Source organism: Lissotriton vulgaris, chromosome 11 (genome assembly GCF_964263255.1).
Source record: "Lissotriton vulgaris chromosome 11, aLisVul1.2, whole genome shotgun sequence".
Classification (NCBI taxonomy): domain Eukaryota; kingdom Metazoa; phylum Chordata; class Amphibia; order Caudata; family Salamandridae; genus Lissotriton; species Lissotriton vulgaris.
In genome coordinates, this window is record NC_141699.1 from 737,534,178 (window position 1) to 737,552,139 (window position 17,962).

A 17,962-nucleotide genomic window follows, 5' to 3' on the forward strand; every position below is an offset into this window, starting at 1 on the left:
GATTGCGATTGACAGGTATGCTAGGTTGAAAATAATATTGAGATTTGAGTTCTTTTTGAGCTGTGGATTTTCAAATATTATAGACGTCATAGTACTGATTAATAACCCTTTATCAAAATCTATTTGTTGTTGTGTTGCATTAGTTTGGGAATATTCAGGTTCTGTTAATAGACTAACAGTGGACGTTTCCATTTGCAGAATATATTGAATGACCAGCAGAGGCAGTGTTGCAGAAGATGATTTCTCTGAGTTGCTGAACCCAAAACAAAACAAAAAAAAAAGTTCAGCAGCTTTCGGCTCGATTTACCTGTTTACATGGTGAGTCAAACTCTCAATTTACCATTTTGCTTGTCCTTAAAAGAATTTCAATGCATCTGATGGCTCTCAGCTCCTTTTAGTGGGGTATTACGCAAGAATATTATTTGTCAAGACTGAAGAGATATGGATGGCACCATGGTCATCAGGATAGCTTTTCAAAGATGCTGATTGTCTACAAGGCTGACAATCCTACTTTAAATACTTGTTCTAACAATATGTCAACAGAGAAAATTAGTGTCGTTGAGGTTGAAATGAGGTGTCTTATATTGGAGCAATTGACTTACTCTCGCATTGGAGGGAAGCTAATTTAACCTTCCTACCTTCACACTGCATATGTGACTCTTATACTCAAGAAGGATTTCTCTTTAGGAGACTCTGTGTTCTTGTACCTCCAGACCCCTTTCAAAACAGGAGCCCAATGCTTTCAATATTGCAGAGTCCTTTCCCATTACACCTCCCACTTGGTTTGCAGTCATAATTACAGATCGTTACCTAGTGCGGAATTCCTAATGCCTCATTGTTCTGTGTAATTGTCACCCATGGCAATTGGTCAAATGGTGCCCTGACAGTATAATGCTACTGCAGGATGTCATCTGACATGAGGGCAAGCAATAGAATACATTTATCATGGTATTGAAATGGGTAGTAGGAAAGACAGGACTCCAGGCTGAAGGCAGAGATTGTGAGATTAAATAAACAAGGAAATTACATGAGATTTATTCATTAGTTTTATGGTGTCGGTGATCATAATATTCCCAGGTTCTCTCTAGGTGAACTGATAGGGATTTGCAAGAATAAAGATGTCAGAATATGTTGTTAATTGCTTTTCTCATTCCCACTAACTGTAGCAGAAACCTTCCTCCGTAAACTTATCAGATCACTTAATGGTCATTGGTGTACCATAACCTAAAAGAATTGCTGTGAGCAGGGTACGCTGTTGCTTTGGTAGCAATGAGATCTTTTTATCTACATTCTAATATAGGTGCTAGGGTTGTGTAGAGAGTGGTAGGAAAGGAGGATTGTGATTGACAGGTATGCTAGTTTGAAAATAATATTGAGATTTGAATTCTTTTTGAGCTGTGGATTTTCAAATATTATAGACGTCATAGTACTGATTAATAACCCTTTATCAAAATCTGTTTGTTGTTGTGTTGCATTAGTTTGGGAATATTCAGGTTCTGTTAATAGACTAACAGTGGACTTTTCCATTTGCAGAATATATTGAATGACCAGCAGAGGCAGTGTTGCAGAAGATGATTTATCTGAGTTGCTGAACCCAAAACAAAACAAAAAAAAAAAGTTCAGCAGCTTTCGGCACGATTTACCAGTTTACATGGTGAGTCAAACTCTCAATTTACCATTTTGCTTGTCCTTAAAAGAAGTTCAATGCATCTGATGGCTCTCAGCTCCTTTTAGTGGGGTATTACGCAAGAATATTATTTGTCAAGACTGAAGAGATATGGATGGCGCCATGGTCATCAGGATAGCTTTTCAAAGATGTTGATTGTCTACAAGGCTGGCAATCCTACTTTAAATACTTGTTCTAACAATATGTCAACAGAGAAAATTAGTGTCTTTGAGGTTGAAATGAGGTGTCTTATAGTGGGGCAATTGACTTACTCTCGCATGGAGGGAAGCTAATTTAACCTTCCTACCTTCACACTGCATGTGTGACTCTTATACTCAAGAAGGATTTCTCTTTAGGAGAATCTGTGTTCTTGTACCTCCAGACCCCTTTCAAAACAGGAGCCCAATGCTTTCAATATTGCAGAGTCCTTTCCCATTACACCTCCCACTTGGCTTGCAGTCATAATTACAGATCGTTACCTAGTGCGGAATTCCTAATGCCTCGTTGTTCTGTGTAATTGTCACTCATGGCAATTGGTCAAATGGTGCCCTGACATCATAATGCTACTGCAGGATGTCATCTGACATGATGGCAAGCAATAGAATACATTTATCATGGTATTGAAATGGGTAGTAGGAAAGACAGGACTCCAGGCTGAAGGCAAAGATTGTGAGATTAAATAAACAAGGAAATTACATGAGATTTATTCATTAGTTTTATGGTGTCGGTGATCATAATATTCTCAGGTTCTCTATAGGTGAACTGATAGGGATTTGCAAGAATGAAGATGTCAGAATATGTTGTTTATAGCTTTTCTCATTCCCACTAACTGTAGCATAAACCTTCCTCTGTAAACTTATCAGATCACTTAATGGTCATTGGTGTACCATAACCTAAACGAATTGCTGTGAGCAAGGTACGCTGTCACTTGGATAGCAATGAGATCTTTTTATCTACATTCTAATATAGGTGCTAGGGTTGTGTAGAGAGTGGTAGGAAAGGAGGATTGAGATTGACAGGTATGCTAGGTTGAAAATAATATTGAGATTTGAATTCTTTTTGAGCTGTGGATTTTCAAATATTATAGACGTCATAGTACTGATTAATAACCCTAAATCAAAATCTGTTTGTTGTTGTGTTGCATTAGTTTGGGAATATTCAGGTTCTGTTAATAGACTAACAGTGGACTTTTCCATTTGCAGAATATATTGAATGACCAGCAGAGGCAGTGTTGCAGAAGATGATTTCTCTGAGTTGCTGACCCAAAACAAAACAAAAAAAAAAGTTCAGCAGCTTTCGGCTCGATTTACCTGTTTACATGGTGAGTCAAACTCTCAATTTACCATTTTGCTTGTCCTTAAAAGAAGTTCAATGCATCTGATGGCTCTCAGCTCCTTTTAGTGGGGTATTACGCAAGAATATTATTTGTCAAGACTGAAGAGTTATGGATGGCACCATGGTCATCAGGATAGCTTTTCAAAGATGTTGATTGTCTACAAGGCTGACAATCCTACTTTAAATACTTGTTCTAACAATATGTCAACAGAGAAAATTAGTGTCTTTGAGGTTGAAATGAGGTGTCTTATATTGGAGCAATTGACTTACTCTCGCATGGAGGGAAGCTAATTTAACCTTCCTACCTTCACACTGCATGTTTGACTCTTATACTCAAGAAGGATTTCTCTTTAGGAGACTCTGTGTTCTTGTACCTCCAGACCCCTTTCAAAACAGGAGCCCAATGCTTTCAATATTGCAGAGTCCTTTCCCATTACACCTCCCACTTGGTTTGCAGTCATAATTACAGATCGTTACCTAGTGCGGAATTCCTAATGCCTCATTGTTCTGTGTAATTGTCACCCATGGCAATTGGTCAAATGGTGCCCTGACATCATAATGCTACTGCAGGATGTCATCTGACATGAGGGCAAGCAATAGAATACATTTATCATGGTATTGAAATGGGTAGTAGGAAAGACAGGACTCCAGGCTGAAGGCAAAGATTGTGAGATTAAATAAACAAGGAAATTACATGAGATTTATTCATTAGTTTTATGGTGTCGGTGATCATAATATTCCCAGGTTCTCTCTAGGTGAACTGATAGGGATTTGCAAGAATGAAGATGTCAGAATATGTTGTTTATAGCTTTTCTCATTCCCACTAACTGTAGCAGAAACCTTCCTCCGTAAACTTATCAGATCACTTAATGGTCATTGGTGTACCATAACCTAAAAGAATTGCTGTGAGCAGGGTACGCTGTTGCTTTGGTAGCAATGAGATCTTTTTATCTACATCCTAATATAGGTGCTAGGGTTGTGTAGAGAGTGGTAGGAAAGGAGGATTGCGATTGACAGGTATGCTAGGTTGAAAATAATATTGAGATTTGAATTCTTTTTGAGCTGTGGATTTTCAAATATTATAGACGTCATAGTACTGATTAATAACCCTAAATCAAAATCTGTTTGTTGTTGTGTTGCATTAGTTAGGGAATATTCAGGTTCTGTTAATAGACTAACAGTGGACTTTTCCATTTGCAGAATATATTGAATGACCAGCAGAGGCAGTGTTGCAGAAGATGATTTCTCTGAGTTGCTGACCCAAAATAAAACAAAAAAAAAAGTTCAGCAGCTTTCGGCTCGATTTACCTGTTTACATGGTGAGTCAAACTCTCAATTTACCATTTTGCTTGTCCTTAAAAGAAGTTCAATGCATCTGATGGCTCTCAGCTCCTTTTAGTGGGGTATTACGCAAGAATATTATTTGTCAAGACTGAAGAGTTATGGATGGCACCATGGTCATCAGGATAGCTTTTCAAAGATGTTGATTGTCTACAAGGCTGACAATCCTACTTTAAATACTTGTTCTAACAATATGTCAACAGAGAAAATTAGTGTCTTTGAGGTTGAAATGAGGTGTCTTATATTGGAGCAATTGACTTACTCTCGCATGGAGGGAAGCTAATTTAACCTTCCTACCTTCACACTGCATGTTTGACTCTTATACTCAAGAAGGATTTCTCTTTAGGAGACTCTGTGTTCTTGTACCTCCAGACCCCTTTCAAAACAGGAGCCCAATGCTTTCAATATTGCAGAGTCCTTTCCCATTACACCTCCCACTTGGTTTGCAGTCATAATTACAGATCGTTACCTAGTGCGGAATTCCTAATGCCTCATTGTTCTGTGTAATTGTCACCCATGGCAATTGGTCAAATGGTGCCCTGACATCATAATGCTACTGCAGGATGTCATCTGACATGAGGGCAAGCAATAGAATACATTTATCATGGTATTGAAATGGGTAGTAGGAAAGACAGGACTCCAGGCTGAAGGCAAAGATTGTGTGATTAAATAAACAAGGAAATTACATGAGATTTATTCATTAGTTTTATGGTGTCGGTGATCATAATATTCTCAGGTTCTCTATAGGTGAACTGATAGGGATTTGCAAGAATGAAGATGTCAGAATATGTTGTTTATAGCTTTTCTCATTCCCACTAACTGTAGCAGAAACCTTCCTCCGTAAACTTATCAGATCACTTAATGGTCATTGGTGTACCATAACCTAAAAGAATTGCTGTGAGCAGGGTACGATGTTGCTTTGGTAGCAATGAGATCTTTTTATCTACATTCTAATATAGGTGCTAGGGTTGTGTAGAGAGTGGTAGGAAAGGAGGATTGCGATTGACAGGTATGCTAGGTTGAAAATAATATTGAGATTTGAATTCTTTTTGAGCTGTGGATTTTCAAATATTAAAGACGTCATAGTACTGATTAATAACCCTTTATCAAAATCTGTTTGTTGTTGTGTTGCATTAGTTTGGGAATATTCAGGTTCTGTTAATAGACTAACAGTGGACGTTTCCATTTGCAGAATATATTGAATGACCAGCAGAGGCAGTGTTGCAGAAGATGATTTATCTGAGTTGCTGAACCCAAAACAAAACAAAAAAAAAAGTTCAGCAGCTTTCGGCACGATTTACCAGTTTACATGGTGAGTCAAACTCTCAATTTACCATTTTGCTTGTCCTTAAAAGAAGTTCAATGCATCTGATGGCTCTCAGCTCCTTTTAGTGGGGTATTACGCAAGAATATTATTTGTCAAGACTGAAGAGATATGGATGGCGCCATGGTCATCAGGATAGCTTTTCAAAGATGTTGATTGTCTACAAGGCTGGCAATCCTACTTTAAATACTTGTTCTAACAATATGTCAACAGAGAAAATTAGTGTCTTTGAGGTTGAAATGAGGTGTCTTATAGTGGGGCAATTGACTTACTCTCGCATGGAGGGAAGCTAATTTAACCTTCCTACCTTCACACTGCATGTGTGACTCTTATACTCAAGAAGGATTTCTCTTTAGGAGAATCTGTGTTCTTGTACCTCCAGACCCCTTTCAAAACAGGAGCCCAATGCTTTCAATATTGCAGAGTCATTTCCCATTACACCTCCCACTTGGCTTGCAGTCATAATTACAGATCGTTACCTAGTGCGGAATTCCTAATGCCTCGTTGTTCTGTGTAATTGTCACCCATGGCAATTGGTCAAATGGTGCCCTGACATCATAATGCTACTGCAGGATGTCATCTGACATGATGGCAAGCAATAGAATACATTTATCATGGTATTGAAATGGGTAGTAGGAAAGACAGGACTCCAGGCTGAAGGCAAAGATTGTGAGATTAAATAAACAAGGAAATTACATGAGATTTATTCATTAGTTTTATGGTGTCGGTGATCATAATATTCTCAGGTTCTCTATAGGTGAACTGATAGGGATTTGCAAGAATGAAGATGTCAGAATATGTTGTTTATAGCTTTTCTCATTCCCACTAACTGTAGCATAAACCTTCCTCTGTAAACTTATCAGATCACTTAATGGTCATTGGTGTACCATAACCTAAAAGAATTGCTGTGAGCAAGGTACGCTGTCACTTGGATAGCAATGAGATCTTTTTATCTACATTCTAATATAGGTGCTAGGGTTGTGTAGAGAGTGGTAGGAAAGGAGGATTGAGATTGACAGGTATGCTAGGTTGAAAATAATATTGAGATTTGAATTCTTTTTGAGCTGTGGATTTTCAAATATTAAAGACGTCATAGTACTGATTAATAACCCTTTATCAAAATCTGTTTGTTGTTGTGTTGCATTAGTTTGGGAATTTTCAGGTTCTGTTAATAGACTAACAGTGGACTTTTCCATTTGCAGAATATATTGAATGACCAGCAGAGGCAGTGTTGCAGAAGATGATTTCTCTGAGTTGCTGAACCCAAAACAAAACAAAAAATAAAGTTCAGCAGCTTTCGGCTCGATTTACCAGTTTACATCGTGAGTCAAACTCTCAATTTACCATTTTGCTTGTCCTTAAAAGAAGTTCAAGGCATCTGATGGCTCTCGGCTCCTTTTAGTGGGGTATTACGCAAGAATATTATTTGTCAAGACTGAAGCGATATGGATGGCGCCATGGTCATCAGGATAGCTTTTCAAAGATGTTGATTGTCTACAAGGCTGACAATCCTACTTTAAATACTTGTTCTAACAATATGTCAACAGAGAAAATTAGTGTCTTTGAGGTTGAAATGAGGTGTCTTATATTGGAGCAATTGACTTACTCTTGCATGGAGGGAAGCTAATTTAACCTTCCTACCTTCACACTGCATGTGTGACTCTTATACTCAAGAAGGATTTCTCTTTAGGAGACTCTGTGTTCTTGTACCTCCAGACCCCTTTCAAAACAGGAGCCCAATGCTTTCAATATTGCAGAGTCCTTTCCCATTACACCTCCCACTTGGTTTGCAGTCATAATTACAGATCGTTACCTAGTGCGGAATTCCTAATGCCTCATTGTTCTGTGTAATTGTCACCCATGGCAATTGGTCAAATGGTGCCCTGACATCATAATGCTACTGCAGGATGTCATCTGACATGAGGGCAAGCAATAGAATACATTTATCATGGTATTGAAATGGGTAGTAGGAAAGACAGGACTCCAGGCTAAAGGCAAAGATTGTGTGATTAAATAAACAAGGAATTACATGAGATTTATTCATTAGTTTTATGGTGTCGGTGATCATAATATTCTCAGGTTCTCTCTAGGTGAACTGATAGGGATTTGCAAGAATGAAGATGTCAGAATATGTTGTTTATAGCTTTTCTCATTCCCACTAACTGTAGCAGAAACCTTCCTCCGTAAACTTATCAGATCACTTAATGGTCATTGGTGTACCATAACCTAAAAGAATTGCTGTGAGCAGGATACGCTGTTGCTTTGGTAGCAATGAGATCTTTTTATCTACATCCTAATATAGGTGCTAGGGTTGTGTAGAGAGTGGTAGGAAAGGAGGATTGCGATTGACAGGTATGCTAGGTTGAAAATAATATTGAGATTTGAATTCTTTTTGAGCTGTGGATTTTCAAATATTATAGACGTCATAGTACTGATTAATAACCCTAAATCAAAATCTGTTTGTTGTTGTGTTGCATTAGTTTGGGAATATTCAGGTTCTGTTAATAGACTAACAGTGGACTTTTCCATTTGCAGAATATATTGAATGACCAGCAGAGGCAGTGTTGCAGAAGATGATTTCTCTGAGTTGCTGACCCAAAACAAAACAAAAAAAAAGTTCAGCAGCTTTCGGCTCGATTTACCTGTTTACATGGTGAGTCAAACTCTCAATTTACCATTTTGCTTGTCCTTAAAAGAAGTTCAATGCATCTGATGGCTCTCAGCTCCTTTTAGTGGGGTATTACGCAAGAATATTATTTGTCAAGACTGAAGAGTTATGGATGGCACCATGATCATCAGGATAGCTTTTCAAAGATGTTGATTGTCTACAAGGCTGACAATCCTACTTTAAATACTTGTTCTAACAATATGTCAACAGAGAAAATTAGTGTCTTTGAGGTTGAAATGAGGTGTCTTATATTGGAGCAATTGACTTACTCTCGCATGGAGGGAAGCTAATTTAACCTTCCTACCTTCACACTGCATGTTTGACTCTTATACTCAAGAAGGATTTCTCTTTAGGAGACTCTGTGTTCTTGTACCTCCAGACCCCTTTCAAAACAGGAGCCCAATGCTTTCAATATTGCAGAGTCCTTTCCCATTACACCTCCCACTTGGTTTGCAGTCATAATTACAGATCGTTACCTAGTGCGGAATTCCTAATGCCTCATTGTTCTGTGTAATTGTCACCCATGGCAATTGGTCAAATGGTGCCCTGACATCATAATGCTACTGCAGGATGTCATCTGACATGAGGGCAAGCAATAGAATACATTTATCATGGTATTGAAATGGGTAGTAGGAAAGACAGGACTCCAGGCTGAAGGCAAAGATTGTGAGATTAAATTAACAAGGAAATTACATGAGATTTATTCATTAGTTTTATGGTGTCGGTGATCATAATATTCCCAGGTTCTCTCTAGGTGAACTGATAGGGATTTGCAAGAATGAAGATGTCAGAATATGTTGTTTATAGCTTTTCTCATTCCCACTAACTGTAGCAGAAACCTTCCTCCGTAAACTTATCAGATCACTTAATGGTCATTGGTGTACCATAACCTAAAAGAATTGCTGTGAGCAGGGTACGCTGTTGCTTTGGTAGCAATGAGATCTTTTTATCTACATCCTAATATAGGTGCTAGGGTTGTGTAGAGAGTGGTAGGAAAGGAGGATTGCGATTGACAGGTATGCTAGGTTGAAAATAATATTGAGATTTGAATTCTTTTTGAGCTGTGGATTTTCAAATATTATAGACGTCATAGTACTGATTAATAACCCTAAATCAAAATCTGTTTGTTGTTGTGTTGCATTAGTTTGGGAATATTCAGGTTCTGTTAATAGACTAACAGTGGACGTTTCCATTTGCAGAATATATTGAATGACCAGCAGAGGCAGTGTTGCAGAAGATGATTTCTCTGAGTTGCTGAACCCAAAACAAAACAAAAAATAAAGTTCAGCAGCTTTCGGCTCGATTTACCAGTTTACATCGTGAGTCAAACTCTCAATTTACCATTTTGCTTGTCCTTAAAAGAAGTTCAAGGCATCTGATGGCTCTCGGCTCCTTTTAGTGGGGTATTACGCAAGAATATTATTTGTCAAGACTGAAGCGATATGGATGACGCCATGGTCATCAGGATAGCTTTTCAAAGATGTTGATTGTCTACAAGGCTGACAATCCTACTTTAAATACTTGTTCTAACAATATGTCAACAGAGAAAATTAGTGTCTTTGAGGTTGAAATGAGGTGTCTTATATTGGAGCAATTGACTTACTCTCGCATGGAGGGAAGCTAATTTAACCTTCCTACCTTCACACTGCATGTGTGACTCTTATACTCAAGAAGGATTTCTCTTTAGGAGACTCTGTGTTCTTGTACCTCCAGACCCCTTTCAAAACAGGAGCCCAATGCTTTCAATATTGCAGAGTCCTTTCCCATTACACCTCCCACTTGGTTTGCAGTCATAATTACAGATCGTTACCTAGTGCGGAATTCCTAATGCCTCATTGTTCTGTGTAATTGTCACCCATGGCAATTGGTCAAATGGTGCCCTGACATCATAATGCTACTGCAGGATGTCATCTGACATGAGGGCAAGCAATAGAATACATTTATCATGGTATTGAAATGGGTAGTAGGAAAGACAGGACTCCAGGCTAAAGGCAAAGATTGTGTGATTAAATAAACAAGGAATTACATGAGATTTATTCATTAGTTTTATGGTGTCGGTGATCATAATATTCTCAGGTTCTCTCTAGGTGAACTGATAGGGATTTTCAAGAATGAAGATGTCAGAATATGTTGTTTATAGCTTTTCTCATTCCCACTAACTGTAGCAGAAACCTTCCTCCGTAAACTTATCAGATCACTTAATGGTCATTGGTGTACCATAACCTAAAAGAATTGCTGTGAGCAGGGTACGCTGTTGCTTTGGTAGCAATGAGATCTTTTTATCTACATCCTAATATAGGTGCTAGGGTTGTGTAGAGAGTGGTAGGAAAGGAGGATTGCGATTGACAGGTATGCTAGGTTGAAAATAATATTGAGATTTGAATTCTTTTTGAGCTGTGGATTTTCAAATATTATAGACGTCATAGTACTGATTAATAACCCTAAATCAAAATCTGTTTGTTGTTGTGTTGCATTAGTTTGGGAATATTCAGGATCTGTTAATAGACTAACAGTGGACTTTTCCATTTGCAGAATATATTGAATGACCAGCAGAGGCAGTGTTGCAGAAGATGATTTCTCTGAGTTGCTGACCCAAAACAAAACAAAAAAAAAAGTTCAGCAGCTTTCGGCTCGATTTACCTGTTTACATGGTGAGTCAAACTCTCAATTTACCATTTTGCTTGTCCTTAAAAGAAGTTCAATGCATCTGATGGCTCTCAGCTCCTTTTAGTGGGGTATTACGCAAGAATATTATTTGTCAAGACTGAAGAGTTATGGATGGCACCATGGTCATCAGGATAGCTTTTCAAAGATGTTGATTGTCTACAAGGCTGACAATCCTACTTTAAATACTTGTTCTAACAATATGTCAACAGAGAAAATTAGTGTCTTTGAGGTTGAAATGAGGTGTCTTATATTGGAGCAATTGACTTACTCTCGCATGGAGGGAAGCTAATTTAACCTTCCTACCTTCACACTGCATGTTTGACTCTTATACTCAAGAAGGATTTCTCTTTAGGAGACTCTGTGTTCTTGTACCTCCAGACCCCTTTCAAAACAGGAGCCCAATGCTTTCAATATTGCAGAGTCCTTTCCCATTACACCTCCCACTTGGTTTGCAGTCATAATTACAGATCGTTACCTAGTGCGGAATTCCTAATGCCTCATTGTTCTGTGTAATTGTCACCCATGGCAATTGGTCAAATGGTGCCCTGACATCATAATGCTACTGCAGGATGTCATCTGACATGAGGGCAAGCAATAGAATACATTTATCATGGTATTGAAATGGGTAGTAGGAAAGACAGGACTCCAGGCTGAAGGCAAAGATTGTGTGATTAAATAAACAAGGAAATTACATGAGATTTATTCATTAGTTTTATGGTGTCGGTGATCATAATATTCTCAGGTTCTCTATAGGTGAACTGATAGGGATTTGCAAGAATGAAGATGTCAGAATATGTTGTTTATAGCTTTTCTCATTCCCACTAACTGTAGCAGAAACCTTCCTCCGTAAACTTATCAGATCACTTAATGGTCATTGGTGTACCATAACCTAAAAGAATTGCTGTGAGCAGGGTACGCTGTTGCTTTGGTAGCAATGAGATCTTTTTATCTACATTCTAATATAGGTGCTAGGGTTGTGTAGAGAGTGGTAGGAAAGGAGGATTAAGATTGACAGGTATGCTAGGTTGAAAATAATATTGAGATTTGAATTCTTTTTGAGCTGTGGATTTTCAAATATTATAGACGTCATAGTACTGATTAATAACCCTTTATCAAAATCTGTTTGTTGTTGTGTTGCATTAGTTTGGGAATATTCAGGTTCTGTTAATAGACTAACAGTGGACTTTTCCATTTGCAGAATATATTGAATGACCAGCAGAGGCAGTGTTGCAGAAGATGATTTCTCTGAGTTGCTGAACCCAAAACGAAACAAAACAAAAGTTCAGCAGCTTTCGGCTCGATTTACCTGTTTACATGGTGAGTCAAACTCTCAATTTACCATTTTGCTTGTCCTTAAAAGAAGTTCAATGCATCTGATGGCTCTCAGCTCCTTTTAGTGGGGTATTACGCAAGAATATTATTTGTCAAGACTGAAGAGATATGGATGGCACCATGGTCATCAGGATAGCTTTTCAAAGATGTTGATTGTCTACAAGGCTGACAATCCTACTTTAAATACTTGTTCTAACAAAATGTCAACAGAGAAAATTAGTGTCTTTGAGGTTGAAATGAGGTGTCTTATAGTGGAGCAATTGACTTACTCTCGCATGGAGGGAAGCTAATTTAACCTTCCTACCTTCACACTGCATGTATGACTCTTATACTGAAGAAGGATTTCTCTTTAGGAGACTCTGTGTTCTTGTACCTCCAGACCCCTTTCAAAACAGGAGCCCAATGCTTTCAATATTGCAGAGTCCTTTCCCATTACACCTCCCACTTGGTTTGCAGTCATAATTACAGATCGTTACCTAGTGCGGAATTCCTAATGCCTCATTGTTCTGTGTAATTGTCACCCATGGCAATTGGTCAAATGGTGCCCTGACATCATAATGCTACTGCAGGATGTCATCTGACATGAGGGCAAGCAATAGAATACATTTATCATGGTATTGAAATGGGTAGTAGGAAAGACAGGACTCCAGGCTGAAGGCAAAGATTGTGAGATTAAATAAACAAGGAAATTACATGAGATTTATTCATTAGTTTTATGGTGTCGGTGATCATAATATTCCCAGGTTCTCTCTAGGTGAACTGATAGGGATTTGCAAGAATGAAGATGTCAGAATATGTTGTTAATTGCTTTTCTCATTCCCACTAACTGTAGCAGAAACCTTCCTCCGTAAACTTATCAGATCACTTAATGGTCATTGGTGTACCATAACCTAAAAGAATTGCTGTGAGCAGGGTACGCTGTTGCTTTGGTAGCAATGAGATCTTTTTATCTACATTCTAATATAGGTGCTAGGGTTGTGTAGAGAGTGGTAGGAAAGGAGGATTGTGATTGACAGGTATGCTAGGTTGAAAATAATATTGAGATTTGAATTCTTTTTGAGCTGTGGATTTTCAAATATTATAGACTTCATAGTACTGATTAATAACCCTTTATCAAAATCTGTTTGTTGTTGTGTTGCATTAGTTTGGGAATATTCAGGTTCTGTTAATAGACTAACAGTGGACTTTTCCATTTGCAGAATATATTGAATGACCAGCAGAGGCAGTGTTGCAGAAGATGATTTATCTGAGTTGCTGAACCCAAAACAAAACAAAAAAAAAAAGTTCAGCAGCTTTCGGCACGATTTACCAGTTTACATGGTGAGTCAAACTCTCAATTTACCATTTTGCTTGTCCTTAAAAGAAGTTCAATGCATCTGATGGCTCTCAGCTCCTTTTAGTGGGGTATTACGCAAGAATATTATTTGTCAAGACTGAAGAGATATGGATGGCGCCATGGTCATCAGGATAGCTTTTCAAAGATGTTGATTGTCTACAAGGCTGGCAATCCTACTTTAAATACTTGTTCTAACAATATGTCAACAGAGAAAATTAGTGTCTTTGAGGTTGAAATGAGGTGTCTTATAGTGGGGCAATTGACTTACTCTCGCATGGAGGGAAGCTAATTTAACCTTCCTACCTTCACACTGCATGTGTGACTCTTATACTCAAGAAGGATTTCTCTTTAGGAGAATCTGTGTTCTTGTACCTCCAGACCCCTTTCAAAACAGGAGCCCAATGCTTTCAATATTGCAGAGTCCTTTCCCATTACACCTCCCACTTGGCTTGCAGTCATAATTACAGATCGTTACCTAGTGCGGAATTCCTAATGCCTCGTTGTTCTGTGTAATTGTCACCCATGGCAATTGGTCAAATGGTGCCCTGACATCATAATGCTACTGCAGGATGTCATCTGACATGATGGCAAGCAATAGAATACATTTATCATGGTATTGAAATGGGTAGTAGGAAAGACAGGACTCCAGGCTGAAGGCAAAGATTGTGAGATTAAATAAACAAGGAAATTACATGAGATTTATTCATTAGTTTTATGGTGTCGGTGATCATAATATTCTCAGGTTCTCTATAGGTGAACTGATAGGGATTTGCAAGAATGAAGATGTCAGAATATGTTGTTTATAGCTTTTCTCATTCCCACTAACTGTAGCATAAACCTTCCTCTGTAAACTTATCAGATCACTTAATGGTCATTGGTGTACCATAACCTAAAAGAATTGCTGTGAGCAAGGTACGCTGTCACTTGGATAGCAATGAGATCTTTTTATCTACATTCTAATATAGGTGCTAGGGTTGTGTAGAGAGTGGTAGGAAAGGAGTATTGAGATTGACAGGTATGCTAGGTTGAAAATAATATTGAGATTTGTATTCTTTTTGAGCTGTGGATTTTCAAATATTATAGACGTCATAGTACTGATTAATAACCCTTTATCAAAATCTGTTTGTTGTTGTGTTGCATTAGTTTGGGAATTTTCAGGTTCTGTTAATAGACTAACAGTGGACTTTTCCATTTGCAGAATATATTGAATGACCAGCAGAGGCAGTGTTGCAGAAGATGATTTCTCTGAGTTGCTGACCCAAAACAAAACAAAAAAAAAGTTCAGCAGCTTTCGGCTCGATTTACCTGTTTACATGGTGAGTCAAACTCTCAATTTACCATTTTGCTTGTCCTTAAAAGAAGTTCAATGCATCTGATGGCTCTCAGCTCCTTTTAGTGGGGTATTACGCAAGAATATTATTTGTCAAGACTGAAGAGTTATGGATGGCACCATGGTCATCAGGATAGCTTTTCAAAGATGTTGATTGTCTACAAGGCTGACAATCCTACTTTAAATACTTGTTCTAACAATATGTCAACAGAGAAAATTAGTGTCTTTGAGGTTGAAATGAGGTGTCTTATATTGGAGCAATTGACTTACTCTCGCATGGAGGGAAGCTAATTTAACCTTCCTACCTTCACACTGCATGTTTGACTCTTATACTCAAGAAGGATTTCTCTTTAGGAGACTCTGTGTTCTTGTACCTCCAGACCCCTTTCAAAACAGGAGCCCAATGCTTTCAATATTGCAGAGTCCTTTCCCATTACACCTCCCACTTGGTTTGCAGTCATAATTACAGATCGTTACCTAGTGCGGAATTCCTAATGCCTCATTGTTCTGTGTAATTGTCACCCATGGCAATTGGTCAAATGGTGCCCTGACATCATAATGCTACTGCAGGATGTCATCTGACATGAGGGCAAGCAATAGAATACATTTATCATGGTATTGAAATGGGTAGTAGGAAAGACAGGACTCCAGGCTGAAGGCAAAGATTGTGAGATTAAATAAACAAGGAAATTACATGAGATTTATTCATTAGTTTTATGGTGTCGGTGATCATAATATTCCCAGGTTCTCTCTAGGTGAACTGATAGGGATTTGCAAGAATGAAGATGTCAGAATATGTTGTTTATAGCTTTTCTCATTCCCACTAACTGTAGCAGAAACCTTCCTCCGTAAACTTATCAGATCACTTAATGGTCATTGGTGTACCATAACCTAAAAGAATTGCTGTGAGCAGGGTACGCTGTTGCTTTGGTAGCAATGAGATCTTTTTATCTACATCCTAATATAGGTGCTAGGGTTGTGTAGAGAGTGGTAGGAAAGGAGGATTGCGATTGACAGGTATGCTAGGTTGAAAATAATATTGAGATTTGAATTCTTTTTGAGCTGTGGATTTTCAAATATTATAGACGTCATAGTACTGATTAATAACCCTAAATCAAAATCTGTTTGTTGTTGTGTTGCATTAGTTTGGGAATATTCAGGTTCTGTTAATAGACTAACAGTGGACTTTTCCATTTGCAGAATATATTGAATGACCAGCAGAGGCAGTGTTGCAGAAGATGATTTCTCTGAGTTGCTGACCCAAAACAAAACAAAAAAAAAAGTTCAGCAGCTTTCGGCTCGATTTACCTGTTTACATGGTGAGTCAAACTCTCAATTTACCATTTTGCTTGTCCTTAAAAGAAGTTCAATGCATCTGATGGCTCTCAGCTCCTTTTAGTGGGGTATTACGCAAGAATATTATTTGTCAAGACTGAAGAGTTATGGATGGCACCATGGTCATCAGGATAGCTTTTCAAAGATGTTGATTGTCTACAAGGCTGACAATCCTACTTTAAATACTTGTTCTAACAATATGTCAACAGAGAAAATTAGTGTCTTTGAGGTTGAAATGAGGTGTCTTATATTGGAGCAATTGACTTACTCTCGCATGGAGGGAAGCTAATTTAACCTTCCTACCTTCACACTGCATGTTTGACTCTTATACTCAAGAAGGATTTCTCTTTAGGAGACTCTGTGTTCTTGTACCTCCAGACCCCTTTCAAAACAGGAGCCCAATGCTTTCAATATTGCAGAGTCCTTTCCCATTACACCTCCCACTTGGTTTGCAGTCATAATTACAGATCGTTACCTAGTGCGGAATTCCTAATGCCTCATTGTTCTGTGTAATTGTCACCCATGGCAATTGGTCAAATGGTGCCCTGACATCATAATGCTACTGCAGGATGTCATCTGACATGAGGGCAAGCAATAGAATACATTTATCATGGTATTGAAATGGGTAGTAGGAAAGACAGGACTCCAGGCTGAAGGCAAAGATTGTGTGATTAAATAAACAAGGAAATTACATGAGATTTATTCATTAGTTTTATGGTGTCGGTGATCATAATATTCTCAGGTTCTCTATAGGTGAACTGATAGGGATTTGCAAGAATGAAGATGTCAGAATATGTTGTTTATAGCTTTTCTCATTCCCACTAACTGTAGCAGAAACCTTCCTCCGTAAACTTATCAGATCACTTAATGGTCATTGGTGTACCATAACCTAAAAGAATTGCTGTGAGCAGGGTACGCTGTTGCTTTGGTAGCAATGAGATCTTTTTATCTACATTCTAATATAGGTGCTAGGGTTGTGTAGAGAGTGGTAGGAAAGGAGGATTGCGATTGACAGGTATGCTAGGTTGAAAATAATATTGAGATTTGAATTCTTTTTGAGCTGTGGATTTTCAAATATTAAAGACGTCATAGTACTGATTAATAACCCTTTATCAAAATCTGTTTGTTGTTGTGTTGCATTAGTTTGGGAATATTCAGGTTCTGTTAATAGACTAACAGTGGACGTTTCCATTTGCAGAATATATTGAATGACCAGCAGAGGCAGTGTTGCAGAAGATGATTTCTCTGAGTTGCTGAACCCAAAACAAAACAAAAAAAAAAGTTCAGCAGCTTTCGGCTCGATTTACCTGTTTACATGGTGAGTCAAACTCTCAATTTACCATTTTGCTTGTCCTTAAAAGAATTTCAATGCATCTGATGGCTCTCAGCTCCTTTTAGTGGGGTATTACGCAAGAATATTATTTGTCAAGACTGAAGAGATATGGATGGCACCATGGTCATCAGGATAGCTTTTCAAAGATGCTGATTGTCTACAAGGCTGACAATCCTACTTTAAATACTTGTTCTAACAATATGTCAACAGAGAAAATTAGTGTCGTTGAGGTTGAAATGAGGTGTCTTATATTGGAGCAATTGACTTACTCTCGCATGGAGGGAAGCTAATTTAA